A 12,734-nucleotide genomic window follows, 5' to 3' on the forward strand; every position below is an offset into this window, starting at 1 on the left:
TAACTACATAAACAGAGCAAAGTAATACAGTTATCCCTTTTATTACACCTTGTTGTTTGATAAAAAAAATAATTTATTTAGCCTACAAAAACGAAGAGTTCCTCATGCTATCAGTATAGCATTGACACTTAATACCTTTCGTATCGATAATAGGATCAACACCCGACTCCTGCTTGCCTTTACGTTCTCATTTTGTGCATTGCAAGTGTAATTAACACGCACAGGTGAGTGAAATGAGTGATTTTTGTTGTTTTCTTAATCTTTTAGTAGTCATTATTTGGTCGAATATGACGTTTTTTAATCGAGTGAACGTAAAAGTCTGCTATAGCATAGCATAAACAACTCTTGCTCTTGCTAGCCCAGCATAGCATAGCAAGAGCAAGGAAACCAATTTTCCTGTTGTCCATGTACGAAAATGCGTAACAATGATTGTAATATAATTTTATTTAGGAAAAGTACGCCGAACTACAAGGCAGTGGTATTTTTAAAGTCTAGTCTATGTATGCTAATCACCATAGACATAACAAGACTTTACTTTCCATTCATTCATTCATTCATTCATTTTCTACCGCTAAGGTCCAATCTCAAAATATGTGTTGTTTATATGTAAAACATATGATGTTTAAAATCCCCCAAACATCATGATATAGTTCATTTTGCAAGGAAATCGTGTTGTTTCACCAATATCATTAAACTATATATTATATTTTTCCCGACTGTATTTAAAAAAAAATGCCTTTTTAAAATTCATTGAATGCACCAGCTGGTCATTTTTGTATTCAGAAGCTAATTGTTGTATGCTTTGCTTCCAGCAGAGGGCACTGTTGCTTCATAAACCCCGGACGTCAATATTTGGCCTCAACAGGTGAAGACAGTCAGGTAAGTCAGATGTTGCTCATAATGGTTGATGATTATTTCACCCACTATGGCTCTAGATTAAATGAAAATTAATATGTCACCTGAAATTTATGTTATTTATTTATTTCCCACACATTTATGAATAAAAAAAAATAGTATTACTAATTTCTTTGAATCATATTAACACAAAATTATAAAATATGTTATACAATTGTTTAGATAAATGTGCATAAATATGTAAATGTACAATACCCCCGCAAAAAAACCCAAAACATTGTGTACGGATGTGTTCTGTCTTTTGTAACCAGTTCTCAAACGCCAATCAGGCCTCGCTGGTGCGCTCATCCTGCTTCTGAGACAAAATCCGAATTATTTTTTTGTGAGCATAACCAACCACGTATGATTACTTTATCAAACGGCGGCATATGTGTTTTATGAGAGTCCAAAAAAAAGTGTTATGATTAATTCACCAGCATTCCACCAGGTCAAGGAAATTGATGCAGTATAATTGGGCACATAGGGAATCCATGGCAATTTGTGCTTTCAGACACTACTTGAGAAATTAGATGTCAGTGCAAATGTGAAATTGCTCCTCAATGTTCTCAAAGATTCCATGCAAATTTAAATATAAATCTTAAGTATTTCCAGCATAGGGATTTTTTTCTCCTTTTTTTGTGTGTGCCAACTTGAAATGAAGCCCTGTGAAAATGATCTGAATGAAGTGAAAATATATGAGGGGTTGGGAAAAAGACATCCAAGCTTGTGTAAAGTTGGGGCTGAGCTATGCGGAGGTGCTCTCGGTAAAACCCTCATGCAAGAATTCATTAGATTCTTTTTGACAGGAAGTAAAGTTTTGAATTCATCTGAAGACGTGTAATTATAATATTCAATATTCTGTACGTACACCTATGATGCAAAATATAACTCAAGACGTCCGTATAACCTACTTTTTTTTTACTCAGCCTGTAGAAGTTAGAAGTTACAGACGTACAACATGAGCTCATATGAATCGGTGTTAGTTATACGGCTTTAAATAATTGACTGGGAAAAGTAGAATATACTGTATGCTGCTGCGTTCTGTACAGACGGTGCGGGTTGTTCAATTCCCGGTTTTTAGATATGCCCAGCGCCAGTCCCAAGCCTGGATAATAAATGGGTTGCATCCGGGTTAAAAGCTATGCCAAATTAAACATGTGATTGACACGTAATGATGGTTAAGGTACAGAAAAATTAAAGGATTCTGCAGCGTTAAAACACTGATACTTTAGCTTTTACATTGGTAGTTGACTTATTATTGTCATACATTCAAAAAATATATATTTTTTAAGCAATGACTACATTTTTGGGGGCCGTATTTTAACCTTCATGAAGAAAGAACACTCATTTCCCCAATATTACCTTATTTTCTGGAATTTTTCCATAATGCAAATGTATGTATCCACAGTGTCAGAATACGCCAAAAAATATCCGAAATTCAGCAGGTTACTGATTCAAAGTTAAAGGTTTGGAAGAAGATGGAACATGTGAACCGTCAAAGGTTTTGCTTCTAGTGGTCAACAATCAAAATATATGAATGTACTGTAGCTTTAATTAGAAAAAAGTTGTTTCGGATTGTATATTAATGCAAGATCAAGATAAACTGATCTACTCCAAAATGCTACTTATATTTAAATGTTGGTGTTTATTCCTCACGGAGAAAAGAAATGCTAAACAAGAATATTTTTGGTATGCATACTACATACTGACACTCTGGAAAACGGCTTCATTTGTCCTCATTAAAAGCTTAAAAGTCCATGAATAAATAATCATTAAAGCAAAGCATACTTTCTCCCCTTTTTTTTTTTCTTCCTCCAACTCTTCAGGCTCATGCAAAACATGCAGACTGAATAAACATGCTCCATAAAGGCTGTTTAGAAAAGTGCCCAACCCCCTCTACTTCCACGTTGAAACGGCTGACATACACCTAAACATCAGTTCCTACATTGGCTCTTGGCTTTGCAGGGAGCGGGAGAAAAAAAAAAAAAACAATTGGACCGCCGAGAGTCAACTGAATGCATTTAAGTGAGGATGATGAGTCTGTCTCTCTCTTGAATAAGTAAGGAATTCAAACTTGAAGGCGAGAAGAAAAGAAAGAAGACGAGCGCTCACAGACCGGTCCCAGTGGTTTAATTATTTTAATTATCTCTCCTCTTTCAGCTTTCCTAAAAAAAGAGGCCATTAAAGGATGCCCGTTTGGGTTAATCTGATTAAAAAAACAAGATGGAGGGAGAGATGAAAGGCTGCAGATGTCAGTGCTAATCAGGGAGTTAAAACTGCTATTTGTGAACTGGGACGCTTGTTAAAGTGGGTAGAAAGTGCAGGCAGTGTGAATGTTTTTCTTTTCTTTTCAGTGTTTTTTTTTTCGCCTTCAAAACACCTCATTTCAGCAGGCTGCGTTGATAAACTGCCTCTCGTGCACCTCCTCAAGCTGACGGCATGTTTGATTCTTGTGCTGCGTAGCAGATTGCGGCGGGTCAAGCAAACATGCACAACTGCAAAGGAATAAGTTTAGTCTCGGTTAACGTGATGTAAGTAGTCGTTTGAAAGACAAGTAATGAAGGCGAAAATATTTATTTATTGAAGTGTACAATGTGGTGCTGAAACAAAAGGCTTATTTATTCCCTGGTGTATGAGTGAATGGTGGTGGTTGGAAGCCACTTTTCTGTCAGACTACCACAGAGCAGCTGTGTCTACAGATGTAGAGTACCACCACCAGTGAATGACTAACAGGTGCCTCCATTATTATTATTATTTACTTTGATTTCATTTCATTTTTTATACCGCTTATCCACACAAGGGTCTCAGGCATGCTGGAGCCTATCCCAGCTGTCTTTGGGCGATAGGCGGGGTACACCCTGGACTGGTCACCAGCCAATCACAGGGCACATATAGACAAACAACCATTCACACTCACACTCACATTCATACCTATGGACAATTATAAGTCGCCAATTAACCTAGCATGTTTTTGGAATATTTGAGGAAACCGGAGTAACCGGAGAAAACCCACGCATGCACAGGGAGAACATGCAAACTCCATACAGAGGCCCGAAGGTGGAATCGAACTCTGGTCTCCTAGATGTGCGCACCGTGCAGCCTATTCTTCTTTTAACCGGATCCAAAATATATTGAAATCTAAAATATTTTTTTAGATGCATGTATGATGAACATAGCGTACCTACGTATATTGTCATTGCAAGTCATTTAAGTGAGCATTGTGCCTCAATTACGAATAGTAAAAAGAGTATGCAAACAAGCTTTAGAGTCAATACAATAAAATACCGTCATATCTGGCTGTATTTTTATGTTGTGTGTACTATATGGAATATTCATTCATTCATTCATTCATTCATTCATTCATTTTCGACCACTTTTTCCTCATGAGGGTCGCGGGGGGTGCTGGAGCTTATCCCAGCTGTCTTCGGGCTTATGGACAATTTGGAGTGCACAGGGAGAACTCCACACAGAGATGGCCGAGGGTGGAATTGAACCCTGGTCTCCTAGCTGTGAGGTCTGCGCGCTAACCGCTGGACTGCCGTGCCGCCTTACTATATGGAATAGTATGTATCAAATCTCTATCAAAGCAGTAAATTATGTTTTTTGCCTAGTTTAGAGGAGCAGCATCTCAGGGGAAGCAGCTGTCTATAAGTTGATATATGTAAGCGTGTACTTGGCCTATAATTGGAAGGACCTATTGTTTTGGTGAGGCTCCAGCAGCCGTATGTCGGGCTAAAATGCAACACTGTCAGCTGCCATAATGCAGCGGGTTTGTAAAGTTCCTCTGACGGCAGCGCTTGACATTTGTTCAGGCAAGAACGAGCACAAAACCAGCACAGGTGTTGAAGCTGCTCCATGGCGAGAGGAGGAGAAGGAGGGGGGTGGAAAATTAAAAAAAACAAAAAACAAAACAAAGATCTACTTTCAATCTGAATCAAGCAGAAGGAATGTCCTGAGTGTGTAGAGAGATGGACGGGAGCCCATGCAATATTAAAGCACCATGTCTGGCGATGCCAAGCATGCCACTCCTCTCCGCCGCTCCCGCCCTCCCGGCTTCGCGGCCATCGGCTCTTCCCTCAAGGTGACACTTCAAAGCGGGCACGCAGACGTGGCAGGCCTAGCTGTCGGCATGAAGCCAGCCTCACCCCCCTTCTTGTTCTTACCATCCATCCCCCCCTTTTTCCCTTCTTCTATCAATACCGCCTCAAAGCCACACAGTCCCTACCCCTGCTGGGGCCGGGTCAGCGCCAAGATCCACGCTGCTCACCGCCTTGGGAGCCCCTGTCAAAAAACACACCCACCCCACCAGCTTAATTAATAACGGGCCATTTCTAATGCAAACCTTTTTGAATCAGTTTCCCTCCGATCCTGTTGTGAGGCCCCGACAGAAGGCAGACAAGGAGATGAGGGCTGGTTGGGGAGGCGTCCAAATCATCAGGATTCCAATGATTGGGTTCTACATGCATTGTTCTTCATTCTTTATTTTCTGTGTTGCTGCCTGTCTGTCTGGATGTTTCTGCAGAGATGTCTCTCTCTTCCACAGATGATTGGAAACACTCAAACTAAAGAATGTAGGGCTGCTTTTCTCAGCCTGTCTGACAGGTGGGTTAGAAGAAATCCGAATGTATACACACACACACACACACAGTCTGCATCAGCTGGTTCCCCAGGCTTGTAATCACCTCTCAAACCTGGTGGGAGAATTTTACGCAGAACGCCGTGATCGATATTTGCCGATCCATCTGCCCGCATCACCCTCAAATAAAAGCAGATAGCAGGAGACAAGGCAGCACTGGCAGGTCTTCGGGAAGAGGGGGGGGGGCACGTTTGATGCCTGCGAAAACGCTCATCAGTGTGTAGAACCAGCCTCATCTCGGCACGTCGGGTCACTGCCGCCTTCACCCTGAGCAGAAGCACGGCTGATTGTCTCTCTGTCGGGGTCAGCGGGGTTGTTGTTTTTTCCGAGGTGAGAGGACGTAGCTTGTCCGACGAGCTCGGTTCAGGTTTTTAATAGGACCTCCACTCCTGGCACCTGGCAGACCCCCCCTCACAACTCGCCCCACCCTTGCCTTGTCCCGCTAGTCCTGAAGTCAAGTTGTTATGGTATTCTTTTACTCAATGCATGCAATCCTCGTCTGCCTCGTCTTTTGCATTCTGGGTGGGCTAAGCAGGAGAGGAGAGGAACTTTAACAACTTCAGTCATGTTTCCACAAAGTCAGACAATTTCATGGTACATGAAACCAGGCTGTGTAGGCAACTATGCGATATCATGCCGCTACACTACTCACCTATGTCATACAGCGTTTTGTCATCAATGTTGAATGACTTTAAATGTAATAAAAAAGGAAATCACGATGAATAGTCAGATAAAATGTCACGTCTTAATGCCAACAAGAACAGGTTAGTCGTAATACATTTACAAGTAAGAGTCCAATGAATTAAGGCTTGCAACTATGCAATTTTGGAAAGCTGCACATTTCTATGTGGCACAAACATCCCAAACATATTACAAACAAGTAAACTTTGGACTGATACATTCATTCATTCATTCATTCTCTACCGCTTATCCTCATGAGGGTCGTAGGTGGTGCTGGAGCCTATCCTAGCTGTCTTCGGGCAAGAGGCGGGGTACACCCTGGACTGGTTGCCAGCCAATCACAGGGCACATATAGACAAACAACCATTCACACTCACATTCATACCTATGGACAATTTGGAGTCTCCAATTAACCGTTTTGGAATGTGGGAGGAAACCGGAATACCCGGAGAAAACCCACGCATGCACGGGGAGAACATGCAAACTCCACACAGAGATGGCCAAGGGTGGAATTGAACTTCGATCTCCTAGCTGTGAGGCCAGCTCGCTAACCACTAAACAACCGTGCAGCCAACTTTGGACTAATACAATTAGTGAAATTGTAAACTGGAACTGAATTTAATTGGTGACTCTAATTTGTCCATCGGTATGAATGTTAGTGTGAATTATTTTTTTTTTATATGTGTGCCCTGTGATTGGCTGGCGACCAGCCCAGGGTGTACCCTGCCTCTCACCCAAAGTCCGCTGGGATAGGCTCCAGCACATATGGATGGATGAATGCATATTTTTCTTAGATTTGTGGCATAGAAAACAATCTTCTAAATGCATTTTTAAACACAACCAGAAGCATTTACATGTGGAATAACACGGAATAACACCCATATTTATAATATATTCTCTTTGCATTCATATTACCAAATATATTATATCATAGTAAATAAGCCATTTAAGCATAGTTTAAATGTATTGAAATTAAGTAAAAGTTCAAGTACCATTTGAGCATCTCATGGCTGAGCCGAGTGGCCCTGGTTTTCGGTCATCCAAGAACGGCCACATTATTTGCCTTCACAGTTTTTGACAATGGAATGGAACCATACTGCTTGGAAAACGGTGTGTGTCCTGCAGTGTGCGGGTAAATGGAAACATAAGGTTGTGGCTCAGCCATGAGAGCATTATGGCATTTAGGGCAAGGAACTGGTTAGCTGACACACTGCTATAATTAGGTAGTAATAAATAAAAAAGCAATGAGGGTGCATCTCAACTGTGGCCATTAGAGAAACCACAGAGGTTGCTTTTAATGGGAAAAGAGTCACCTGTCGGCCTGGAAATAGGCACACTTTCTCTTTCTCCAGCTAGGCCTCATACGCATTTATTTAGTGCCCTACTTGGAAAGTTCTTACCAGTGTTAAACCACACAATCCCTGAACCTTTAAAAAAGCCAACTGGGGTTATTGTCAGCGCTAAGCAACCTTGAATACAACCTCATCTGTGCATGGGCAGTTTCTTCTCCCCACGACAGTGCAGTAATTAACACCATTAGCGTTGTATTGTCTTTTAACTTTGGAAAAGTGGGCAAGGCCTACATTCTGTCTCAGTTGAGACAACCATTTTTCTTGCAGAAATCGGTAATCCGGTCTGTTTCATCTGCAACAATGTCGCCGTATTTCCTCCCTACCTGCTGTTCATCTTGGCGACAGGCAATGTGCATGAGCGGGTTGTAATGAGTCAGGCATCGGGTTTTAATAAGCAGAGCTTTACCCGCAGATCCCTCTGTGATTTGCATCCATGTCGGACACGAGGCGTAAAGCGGGGTGATTGATTCATAACTCGTCCCATATTGCAACAAGGGAGGGGAGCGAAAGATAGAGGAAGGCCCGTAGATTTATTATCAAGCTCAGCGACAAAAGGGAGGAAGAGAGTGTGCATATGTTAATCCTCTGGCTGAACGATGATCAAAGACTGGAACAAGCTGAGCCCTGCTGATCGCCTCGGGGCAAACACTGCTCTCCAAGCAGCTGGGAAAGTACGCAGACGAAGAATAAACAGATACCTTGAAAAATCAATATCTACGTTTCAGGTTGGGGTTTGGCGTGAAGGTCAGAGAAGGAGACAGTTTGAGAGCCACTGGGTGCTTTTAGGCCAATTTAAACAGAATTAGCTTTTTACAGCGGAGCTGTGTCCAAGCCTGAAGCAGGTTCAAATCGAGGTTAAAAAAAAAAAAATACACAGATGCTGAAAAAACATGAAATTCTGGTTCACACATCTGAGCGTTTGATTCATGGGCAGTGGCGTGGGTTTGGAGAGAAGACCTTACGTCTGCTGATTTGGATTTCAAAGGAAGTGGAATTTTCTTTTTAGTGTCAAAAACACGCTGCATGGGTCCCGTTTGTTCTTTATCTCTTATTCCTCGTTCTTCTGCAGACTGACCCAAAGTATTCCCCCAAGGCGCCTAGCCTGGGTACCAGAAATGGCTGTCTGCTGAGGGAATATGTGCCTTTCTTGTGATCTGGTCCCCATGGCTCAAATGTGGTTGGGAGCTTCACAATTTACATTGTGGTGAACATGTGATTCACCCACATGTCAATATGTTCAAACTGTGGAAAGACAAATACGTTGTCTTTGATCAAAACAGACATCCTTCTGTCTAATAATGCTGCATATATGGAAGAAATATCATCTGTCACTGTTATGTTGATTATAAATTCATATCTTTGTTTTCCAGTAGCTAAATAATTACAATGACTTAGCTCTTTACCCCCAGGCTTTGGCATCTTTTGACTTTCTCTACTTCAGTCACGGATTGTTTTTCTGATTAGTATTTTTGTTTAATCTACTAACGACGGCATCCCCTCAGGCTAAATGCCTGATTCGGCTCACGAGTTTATTTATTCATTTGTACTTTTGACGTGTTAATCTGCATAAATGGCGCAGAGCTCCATCAGGACCCCAGTAGGTCTCTCAGCACCTGTCAATTACAACAAATGTGAGACAGCAGGAATCGCCCACCCTGGACTCTGCACCTTGATAGGGGTAGAAGTATACCTGTCAATCCTGCTCTGTACTGTCAGGGCGACATTGATATCCAGCCCTTCATCATTGCCTCCAGTCTGCAGTGATAACTGAAAAGAGCTGCCGCTAATTAAGACTGATAGAGAATATGAGCATGGAATATAAATAGACTATGTGGGACCATGCATTGTTATCCTCATTAGTGGTATCATTTTTTTTGTGGTATCCTTTTTGAAAACCTTGCCATGTTGTTTCTTAGTTAGCTATATTTTATTTCGCTGCTCTTACATACATACATATGTTTACTAGGGCTGTCTTCGACTAATGACGGCAACAACAACAAGGGACGTTCCCAAAGCTAATGGTGAGTTACGATGTCTTATTCTTGCTTATTATGTCTACTATATTAGGTAATAAGAGATTAAAGGTGACTGTAGGGGTGTTATTTCATGTTTACAGGGCTCTAATAATGTGAAAAACATTTCCAAAGTCCATAAAACAGGCTTTCTATGCTAACTACACAATATTCCATTCATTAATATTGAATCCTACTTTGCAGAACTTCATTTATCACAGTCGAGTTTGGAACCAATTAACCGCAGTAAACGAGGGACGGCTGTATTGTGATGTATTTCACCCGCTTGAGATTCCAAATTATACAACCACAGTAGCATTCAACTTAGATGTCCCCACTGTATTCTAAATTGTCACATATCTTTTGTGTGAGTGTCGTTTTGGATGATTAGAATGAGTGCACCATTTATTGCAGGGGCTGTCGTATGTTGTTCTCCTACTCTTGAAAAATGGCAGCACTCCGCCACCATCGTTATGGAGCTTCATGCTGCCGAGTAGAAAAAAAAAATGCTTGTTTTGTTTTACTTGCACTGAAATTGAGACAGGCATTCCTTGACACTGACTGTCAAACTTTTGCAGCAAATTGCGGTAAAAGTTGTTGTAGTTTTGAGCAGACAGCCTTTTGTTTCTATCAAAGTTCTCACCCAGGAATCATTAACTGTGATAACCCAGTCATGGAGGTGAGATGTTATCAGACAAATGTCAAAAACAACCAGCTGACCTCTAACGCTGCGGCCTGACCATTAGCAAATCCTCCATAAAATAAATAGTTGGACAGTTGTAGCTTGATAATTTATAGCAGCGCAGCCCAGTTACCCCTGCAGCAGGCCTCCGGATTTCTGATGCAAATGTTCCCAAATGAAACGAATGGGGAAATATCAACAAGCCCTGAGTAATTGCGGCTGATAAAAAATGCATAGGGGTTGTGGTACAGCGCTGGCTTCCCACAGATGCTGGGAAGTTATCTCTCATTACTCGCACTGTGATAAAGTGCAGTGACGTTGCCGTCAAGCTAAAGCAATGCATTCAGCTCATCTAATAAAGTCTACTGCCGACGATGCACTTGCCAGTGATATTCATTTGCGGCAGTTTGTTACAGGAGAAATATTGTTGCTGGCTGCAGCGATTAATTTTCTCCATGTCTGCTTTGACGCTTGTCTTTGTAGTTAAAAATCCCTGCACATCAAGTTTGGATGTTTTATTCATTGTGAGATTTAATTTATATACGCAAGTATGGGTGTGCATTTTCCGAGTGTTCCACACTAACAACCCCCACTTAAAATGAAGAATTGATATCAGATCTTTGTTAGTACACTGTGGATTACATTATCAGTTTAAAGCAGTAACTGCGCCATCATTCAAAGGTGCAATCCTTGTGTCACTCGAGTGTCAGTGGTATGGACGAGCCAGTGATTCAGTGTGACATACAAAACAGCTGTTTGGCTCAGAGAAATCAGCATAATAAAGATGACGACACAACAGCTGTCAGCAACGAGCACAGCAGGGGTGCTGAACTTCACAAACTGAAAACATGAGACTAAATTATGATGGCGGCTCAATGGCAAATACCATCTTTCCTGTGCTGCAGAGAAGCATATACATGGACAGAAATAGGTAATATAATAGGTCGAACAGCTGACAGCTCCATGCCAGTCCTAGCCAAAGTGTCACCCTTGACAAAATTTGAAATGGTGCAAAAGCTTGCAATGGACATTATATGGCATTGTTTGTCTTTTCATTTTTAAGATACCATGTCGCCCCATTTGCATGGTTAAAGGGGCTATTATGCTCATTTTCTGGCCCTTTGTATTAAGTTGTGGACTCCTATAGAGCAGCTACATACAATAACCCACAAAGCTGTCTAAATATTCCACAATTTGCAACTATTCCAGCTGTATTTCTTTGGATTTCATGCTTCAGCGAAAACAGTCTGTTATAATTTATTCCATCCACGGCCTGCCTCCAAGCACGCCCACTTTGCTGTGGTTGGTCACACTTCCGAGTGCTTAGGACTTCCAGTTTGTGCCGCTACCTGCGAACCCAACTTTATAGATGTTGTTAAACAGTGTAGGAGTTGATAATAAGCGGCGATTTATTTTTTTTAAATGTCCATTTTCAACATACAGCCATATGTTTTGGCTCCCGAATCCGATCCGAAGTTCCTCCAGAAAAAAACGGGTGGGAAAATTGGGGTGGGAAACAGCTATTAGCAACCCCGCTCCCTGTATGCACACTCTATATTGCTACACAGACAGCCACTTTAGTTCCATGACTTACACAAAATAAACACAGGACACTGATAAGTTGTTACTTACTGCTGGCTCATCTGACTCTTCCACACGACCAAGTAACGTTGAAAAGGCGTCTGACTTCTGCAACAGTTTGTCGGCTAGTCCAGCTGCATACTGACCCATGTTCACAAAACAGTCCAGTGTGAAATGGTGTTGATAGATAAAAATATATATTTTTTGCTGACAGGGAATCAGGAACGCCAATCACTTGTGCCTGTGCAACATATCTTCCATTAGGAATTGTAAACAAACATGTCCTTCCCTTACACCCAAAAAACACTTTTTGCGAGTTATCGCTAGCAACATAAACACAGAAGCAGAGCTGCAAGCTTATCTGGCTTACAGTCATGCCCATATAATGCCCGCTCCTCTGTGACATCACAAAGGGGCACTATTACCACGCCTTCTGAAACCCATCGTTTCGATGCTAATGTCTAATTTAAAGACTGTATCTATTTTTGGGGGAAATATATTTTTCTTTCCTCTTTCATTATGTATTATTCTTTGCTCTGCATTGTCAAACGTTTTGTAGTTTTCAGAGATAGGCAAATTTATTCAAACATAGCCGAGTAAAGCTGGTATCTTCAACGATGGTAAAGATCAGGTCATCCACCACCATCATACCCATGATGAAATCACAGATCATTCTAGCACTCGAGTTGTCGCCGGCAAAGATTTTGCACTTTTCAAAACCCCAGGCATCATAGTGATGCTGGTGTTTCAGGTGGCTGATAAGGTTGAATGTGTTTTTGTGGTGCATCTAGAATGCAACATTTATTCCGCTAAAACAGTGAATGTTTGTTTACAGTGAAGAGAAGCCATTAACTTCACAGGGAAGTATGGGTTATCTCACCTCATTGGAGCGTGTT

General features: G+C 41.5%; 1 long non-coding RNA gene across 3 annotated transcripts in view; it reads left to right on the top strand.

The window, feature by feature from the left end:
• The first annotated feature begins 94 nt into the window (after positions 1-94).
• Positions 95-12,734, top strand: part of LOC131119937 (uncharacterized) — a 47,250-nt gene continuing 34,610 nt past the window's right edge. For all 3 annotated transcript variants that reach the window (XR_009126617.1, XR_009126616.1, XR_009126618.1), the window contains exons 1-2: positions 95-224; positions 813-879. This is a non-coding gene — a long non-coding RNA (uncharacterized LOC131119937). The remainder of the gene's footprint in view (positions 225-812; positions 880-12,734) is intronic.

This window comes from Doryrhamphus excisus, chromosome 2 (assembly GCF_030265055.1).
Source record: "Doryrhamphus excisus isolate RoL2022-K1 chromosome 2, RoL_Dexc_1.0, whole genome shotgun sequence".
Classification (NCBI taxonomy): Eukaryota; Metazoa; Chordata; class Actinopteri; order Syngnathiformes; family Syngnathidae; genus Doryrhamphus; species Doryrhamphus excisus.